The 8055-nt window shown below is 38.8% G+C and overlaps 1 protein-coding gene and 1 long non-coding RNA gene across 4 annotated transcripts in view; both read right to left on the bottom strand.

The window, feature by feature from the left end:
- Lhfpl3 (LHFPL tetraspan subfamily member 3) overlaps positions 1-8055 on the bottom strand; it is a 529915-nt gene that overhangs the window by 457003 nt on the left and 64857 nt on the right. The window lies entirely within an intron of this gene.
- On the bottom strand, positions 766-2944 carry LOC110294633. Its single transcript, XR_002377959.1, has 3 exons — positions 2127-2944; positions 1954-2095; positions 766-1922 (listed from the first exon to the last, which is right to left on the bottom strand). It is a non-coding gene; the product is annotated as an uncharacterized LOC110294633 (long non-coding RNA).

Raw genomic sequence — 8055 nt, 5'->3', positions numbered from 1 at the left:
GAGAGAGAGAGAGAGAGAGAGAGAGAGAGAGAGAGAGAGGGAGGGAGAGGGAGGGAGCATGACACACTCTATCACATATGAATGCGCAGGAATAACCATGTTTCTCCACTATGGACCCAAGGACAGGAACAGCTCTCTGCAGAGAGAAAAGGATATAAAAGAGGAAGCATGGTGAGTCTCCTTTGCCTTTGGTTCCATCTGTCTTCTTGTGCTAGGGGTATGACATACCTCTACACATCTCCTTCTGGGCTGAGGCTCACTTTTCTATTCCTGTCATTGATAGCCTGAAATCTCCTGACTCTTGCACATTCAGACAAAGAATGGCTTTATTTCTGAGACTATTATAAAAGCTGAAGCTAGAAGAATAACATTAAAGGTTAGAGAGCAAAGAATAAATGTCATTATGACTTCATCCAATGTACAAAGCCATTTAATATCTTAGAAAGATCCCCAGTAAGAAAGTTTATTTGCATAAAGTATTGGATGTTTGGGAAACCGTAGAAAACCAAGACAGAAAAATGCTGAGGAAAGACAGTGTCTCCGTAGCGAGAAATTTATTTCTTCAACCTGTTGCACAATTCCTCCCACGTTTCCTCCCACTGTTTCTCCTGTCAGTCAGCGGGTCCTTCCAATAACCAAGGACATAAGAACTGGGGAGAGTCTCTGTGGTAGGAGTGGAGTTGGCAGGCTGAGTGGGTGGCAAAGAAACTGGCTGTCAGCTTCAGAAGGAAAAAAAAACACTTTTTTTTTTTTTTTTTTTTTTTTGCTTATAACGCTACAAGTGACACTAAGTGGCAAACTGGCAAAAAGTGCACAGAATATGAGCACTTGGAATTTGGAAAACCGATGAGCAGACAAGAGCATCCAGGCACCACACCCACAACTAAACTCCTTGGAGATCACAGATCACAGGTTGAGCTTCTCAATTGCCTGAAGATACAGGCATTAAGAGAAAAATTCGATGAATTAATCTGTGTAAATCATGTTACATTGAGTCATGTTATTTTTGCAAGGTACCTGATGCCTAATAACTACACACTTTTCTGTGAGTCGGACCTGTAGAGTCTTCTTATTTTGTGTCACTCATGGCAGAAGATATATAGATATGGAATAATTGTGCAATTAAAGTTAGCTTACTGGGCATGAGCAAGTTATAATGTATGGCAATGTTGACCCTTGGGAAATTATAGCTACTGATTGCAATTAACTAATCTCAATAACTTGGTAATGTTATCCAGCATAATTAAAAAAGAAATATGAAATCAATACTTACATTAAGGTATATATTTAAGCTTTTATGTACAGTATTTTCACACAAATTAATTCAGATAAAAATGAATACAAACTGGAAAGCTAACAGTATTTTAAAATATGCTTGTCAAAGGGTTGTTTTCCCTTTTTAGAAATTATTTTTGAGTATTATAAAATATCTCAAGAAAAATTTAGAGTTATAAAAATTATAATTACTGAAATTCTATCACAGTTGATAATTTGCTAACTTATTTTTCTTTATTTGTTGGCCTGATACTTTGAAGATCAGACAGAATTTCAGATGGTAACAAGGTCCATGGAACCATGTTAGAAATGTGTGGCAGTCACTCTCATTTTGTAGATCACATTTGATTTTCTTATTGATATCTTTTGAAGCATGTGCATCCTTTGATGAAATCTAATGTCTCTATTTTGTTGTTTATACTTTTGATATTATATTAAAGAAACTATTCTCTTATTTAAACATTATTACCAATTAAACATTTAGAGATTTTCAATCAGGAATATTTAGTAACATTTTTTATTAATTTAAAACTTTAAATTCTATCACTTATAACTATGGTTAATAGCAAGTTAATCCATGTAGACAGAGTGAGTTCTGTGGCAACACTTTATCCTGTTACATGTGAACATCCCCACAAGTGAACATCCTCGACGTGTAAACATCCTCTACATGTGAACATCCTCTATATGTGAACATCCTCTACATGTGAACATCATCCTCTACATGTGAACATCCTCTACATGTGAACATCCTCTACATGTGAATATCCTCTTCATGTGAACATCCTCTATATGTGAACATCCTCTACATGTGAACATCCTCTATATGTGAACATCCTGGACATGTGAACATCCTCTACATGTGAACATCCTGGACATGTGAACATCCTCTACATGTGAACATCCTCTATATGTGAACATCCTCTACATGTGAACATCCTCTACATGTGAACATCATCCTCAACATGTGAACATCCTCTACATGTGAATATCCTCTACATGTGAACATCCTCTATATGTGAACATCCTCTACATGTGAACATCCTCTACATGTGAACATCCTCTACATGTGAACATCCCCTGTATGTAAATATCCTCTACATGTTTACATCCTCTTATATGTGAAGGCTCAGTTGTTCAGTTGCATGTTTGAAAAGACTATTTTCCCTACTAAATGATGTGGGCATTGGTAAAAACTTACTTGAGCAAAAACATACATCTGAACTCTTCAGTTCTGTTTGTTCACCTATGCCTCAATCCTTTTGCAATACCATAACCTCTAGGAAAATACAGCTTTGCAGTAAGATTTGAACTTTTTTGTTGTTTTCTATCAGCCTGAACTGAAAGAGCTTCCCATTCTTTTCTGTTGCTTAGGGAAGTTTATGAAACACTGGCATGGTCTTCTTTTTCTTCAGCATCTTGAATATCTCATCCTCTGACCCCACCTTAATGGTTTCTGGAGAAAAGACAGCTCCATCACTAGCAATCCTTCATATACTCTTGTCTGACTTCGTTTGAGTGTGTTGAGGTTCTCTTTCTCCTCTGATAGCCTGCGTGTCTACGTATAGCATATGAAGATATTTTATTCTTTTTCTATCTGTCACCTAATTTGAGAAAGTTCTAGTCTGTATTTTTCCATATACCCCTTCTGTCTCTTTCCCAGCTCAGCCCTCTCATCCTGGCACATCATGGTGTACATTGTGATGTACCTGACAACACTTGGAGGCCTCGAAGGTACTGCTTATTTTTATTCTGTTCTCCTTTCTGTTTTCCAGACTACATAACTAAGCCTCAGCCTTCTTTGGTGTTACAGATCTTTCTTCTACCAGCTCAACTCTACTTTTAAGTTCTCTGGTGAAATTTTCATTTCCGTTTTCAAATTTGTCAACTCCTGAGTTTTTAGTCATCTATTTTATAGTCTATTGTGTTAATTTATCGGCATTCTTTATTTGACAGGTCGTTGTTTCATATTTTCATTTGCTTCTTTAGACATGGGTTCTTGGTTCATTAGATGTATTTGTAACAGCCAATTTAAATCCTTTGTGTAGTTAATCTAACACAACAGCTCCTTTAGAATCGGGCCCCATTTACTGCTTATATGATAACCCGGTTCTTTGTGATTCCTTTAACTTTTCTATCAGAGTCAAAATTTTAGGTGATCTAATGGGAAAGCTCTATAAACCAGACCCTTCCCATTTCTATCTTTCTGTTCTAGTTTGTTCTGTTTGTATTGTTCATTTTTGTTTAGTGGCATTCCTGGAATAACCCTGAAAAAAACTGAAATCTAGGTTGCGTGCAGCTACAGAAATTTCTCTTCACATATCCCAGTGTCTGTTAATGGCTGAAGAAACTGTGTGCACTGCCTGGTGCTGACTCGCCCTTGCTTTGCTGAGGGCTGTCCATGTATGGCAGAGCATATGCAATTATCCAGTTTGCATGTGTGGCAAAGCACATGCCGAGCTCCAGTCTACATGTATGACAGAGCACATGCAATGCTTCAGTTGCTCTACCTTTAGTGCCTTCACGTCCTGCTTAAGGAAGAGTCAAGGGCATCCCAAGGTGAGGAAGGAGAATATCTCTGGTATTTTCTGAGCATGAACAGGGTCATGCCCATGCACATGACTTTGTAGATTGCCAGGGATACAGATGAACTTTCCCAAACCTCTGTGATTGTTTACTCTGTATATATTGCTCTAAGTTTCAGTTAAGCCCTCACATTCCTGGGATATTAAATAATTGCCAATTATTGTTTTCAAAAACTTGCTAGGTATAGTGAGCTTCCTAGAATGGGTGCCAATATAGGCGCCTAGTAACAATGCTCTGTGAATGGTACTTCCCTAGAGAATTGTGAAGCACATCAAATAATGGCAATGCTCTGAGGAGGGGCTTTTCTGGAGAGTTCTAAACCTGTTCACACCAGCAGCTGTTATGCTTCTGTCTTTCATAGTAGTGAGTCTGCTAGTGTTTAAAGTTACCATACAGGACTCTCTCATACACCTACATACATGCACACACACACACACACACACACACACCTACACACACCTACACACATGCACACACACATACACACAGATGGAAGGACAAGTAGAAGTATCACAAAGGTCACTGATATTTCTCAGATTTTATATTTTTTTAACTAAGACTTTAAAGAGTTTATTTTCATAACTTCTGCAAGTGTTCTCTTTACTTTTCTGGAGAAATAGTTTGGGGATGTCCTCACTCACCATACTGGAAATGCTTCCTTTTATCAGAGTTTTAAAATAACAATTTAAGATGTATTTTTATATTAATGTACAAAATAGGGCAATACACCCATTCATCTACTATGTAGAGCCCTGTGGTACTATAATATAATTGTATCATAGCAATAATGCAAGATACTACTTCCTGATTGACTGACTGACAGACTGAATGAATGAATGAATGAATGAATGATGCTCCATGTTCTCAAGGAGCTCAGATGCCACCAAGAGAGGCAGGTTGGCTGCCTACCAAGATGGCTTCTAGAGAGGCAATCATTATCTCTGTGATTTTACTCTGGTGCCAAGTCTGGCCTTCAGCTTTGCAGACTCAGCTAAAAGTCATCTGTCTCAGCCTAAGTGGGGCCATATCTCTGGGACACAGTCTCATTAACCCAGACCATATGGATGAGAATACCAACTTATTAATTCATGATACGAATGATAAATGCTACGAGGAGCACAGTCATTGTACTGGCATGTCTACTGTACTTTCCTGCTGTAGGAATCTTTCCAGAATTTCCAGGGTAAACACAGAAGAAATACAACAAAAATTGTTATAAAATCCTGGTATTATTGAGAGAACAGGCCCAATTATCTATTAAGACCTTAACTTCTGCAAGTTCCTCCTGATACAGAAGAATGGAGACAATTGAAAACTTACCTTATGATTTAACATGTAAGGCTCTTCTTACCTGACAGAAGGGTGTGGAGGAGAGAGAGGGAATAAGAACCTTTATTCTTTCTTTTTGTGTCTCCTCAGCCTTTGTTTAGAAGAGAGAGCCTCAGGAAAAGCTAGGCTGGCATGATCTCTCAGGTTGAGGAGGGAAGGCTGATGTTTGACATTAAAAAGGAACAGTTTGACCTAATAAGACATAGTTTCTTTGACACTAAGAAAGATGGGAAGGGAACGGGTATTCCAAGAGTGGTCCTCCAAAAGGCACAGGCCTGTATCTCCCCCTCAGAGAAGTGGACATGATAAGTGAGCAGCACCTGTCTAACCAGAGGTGCCAGGTTCCCAAATGTCCCACTGCAACTATGAAAGTGAAGATTGAGAGGCTAAAAACCAGAGGTCCAGCTTGTTTGGATTAGAGAATATGTAGGATTCACCATTATAAAACCTGACTGAAGTTTAATGTCTTAAGTTGCTCCTTAAGATGATCTGTGATGCCAGTGCTGTCTCCATTCTGTGAGGTTTGGATGGACCTTGATCGAGTTCTCTTTGTTGAGATCTTTATTTTATACAGTCTGGTCTTAGACATCACCTTTTGATGGGTGTATTTTAAAAGCTTTGACTTTAAACCCCTCAAACCAACTTTACAGCCAGATGCTTTCTCTGAGTCATGTCAGTATTGTGGCCACATTGTACCTCTATTGCCAACTTTTATATCTATTCTATTTATGTTAAACAAGCTATGTCACATTTTAAATCTAGATAACATAAAACACTCCAGATTCCCCCTTTTCCATTTCCCAGAGAACAGTCTTCTAGCTCTCTTTAGCTCTGGAATCTTTTGTTCCATCCTCCCCAATTCCTGAAATTAATAGAAATTTCTGACACGTCCACTCACAGCACTTTTCCTCCCTTCCACCTTCAACGACCCTTAGGACTTGCTATGTAATTCTCCAGTCAACAGCATTGTCCTCTATTTAACTCACTCTCCTGACCACTCTCCTCCAATTATTCAATGTTTTTCTTATTTCTGTTTCTTCCACCTGTTCGGGTTGCAGGTAAAATGGGCAAAATCAGATATGCAGGCATGCAAGCTTCTAGATTTTACAAGATACTACGCTCCTTTGAAATACGACCATTGTTAGAGGTCAGACAGGTGAAGAGAAGCTCTGAAATATTTCCATGAGTAAAAGAAGCAAGTTCCACTGACCACCGAGATTCAAAAATAACCTTTAATAAGTGTTCGCAGGGCCCTCTTGACAACAAGACAAAGAAAGGGAGAAAAGGAACCCACAGCTTTCTCATTAATTTGTACCCCTTTCCACCTTCTGTTTAAATGAGGACAAGAAACCTCTGTTATCTTCCTTCTGGATTTCAAGTATGTGTTAATGCATTTGTATGAAAATATCTCTTACACTCAAAGAGATGGGAACTCACAGTCATGTAAGCAATACATGTGGAGGGCACTTAAGATTTAGCCTGATACCCTGCTGTGTGCTCAGGTTGTCTGTTTAACCTGCCTTTAAGAGAATAACATAACCAACCTTACTTGCCCCGGATTTTCCAAATAATTAGCAATACATCCAGGGCTAAGGCACAGCTGTAATCTGGAAGTGTGTATCATTTCATGCCTCTGACCCAGAGAGCAATGCGTGTGTGTTTGTATGCATGTTCTGGCAACCATTTGTTGAAAGCAGCAATCAGGTCAAAAGCAATGTATACAATAAATATTCACCATAAACGCTGGAAACAGCGCACGGGTACTGCTTGAAAAGGGTTTGTTTGCCGCTCTGAGTGCTTCGGGGTCTGGTAAGTTAAACTGCTTGTAAAGCTCTGATAAAACTTTCTGTAAAGTCTCCCTCATTCACTCCCCATGCCAAGGGTCTGTGCTGTCCAAGCAATAGAGAGAAAACTTTTTGTTGGGGATAACACTTAGGCAATCAGAACAGGGCAGCCACACACACCATACAGATTTCAGATAGGCCAAAAGCCATAAGCTACTGACGGATGGAAGATGTGTCAGAGACAGAAGTGGAGGCTTCAAACTTGAGCTCTGTCTCTGTGGAATTAATTCAAGTGGATGCCCTGAGCTTTCTTCCATTAATGTGGCACCAACACAGTTGGGGTCCTCTAAGGCTGCCCTTTTAACCAGCGAACAAATACCATTTAAAAAGCATCAAACAAAAGCAAAGGAAGTCCTCACAACCTAGAAATAAAGCAAATTTAAAATGTTGCTCCTTAGCAAAATGGCTATTTCCTTCTCAACAACACTTGAAAAGAGAAGCCAAGTACTGTGCATTCAGGCAGTGAATGTTAACGCAATGCTAATATTGCTGAGCAAAAATTGTTAATCTGACCATGGTGAAATACAGGATCATAGGAATATCTGCCTACAAGAAATAAATTTAGAGGAGCCAATTGGCATGCATGTATCTTGTTAAAATTAAATTTAATGGTGATTAACAAGACTAAGCTAACATTTTAGGAGAATGGGAACTCATTAATTTGTACAGGACACTGAGAGTCCTCATGGCCAAGACATGGCTTATAATCTGTACCTATATTACTTGGAAGTCACCACATCAGAGTGAAAGTGTTGCATAGAAGTTTCTAAAAATAGACACTCAAATGTGAGTAGTTTACAAGATAAAGGGAGGAAGAAGGTATAGGTGTTAAATGACTCCTAGGAATCCTCATGTATAAGATGTAAAATTCCCATAAAGTATCAATATGTCAGTGTCCTTAAGACAGGTAGTAATGGGATAGCAGTCAGAGACAAAGTTCGTAGCTGTGATGAAAGGATGGACCATTTAGAGACTGCCGTATCCAGGGATCCATCCCATAATCAGCTTCTAAACGCTGACA

Source organism: Mus caroli, chromosome 5 (genome assembly GCF_900094665.2).
Source record: "Mus caroli chromosome 5, CAROLI_EIJ_v1.1, whole genome shotgun sequence".
NCBI classification, from domain to species: Eukaryota; Metazoa; Chordata; class Mammalia; order Rodentia; family Muridae; genus Mus; species Mus caroli.
The sequence above is the reverse complement of the archived record's forward strand: the minus strand, read 5'-3'. Positions and strand labels throughout refer to the sequence as shown.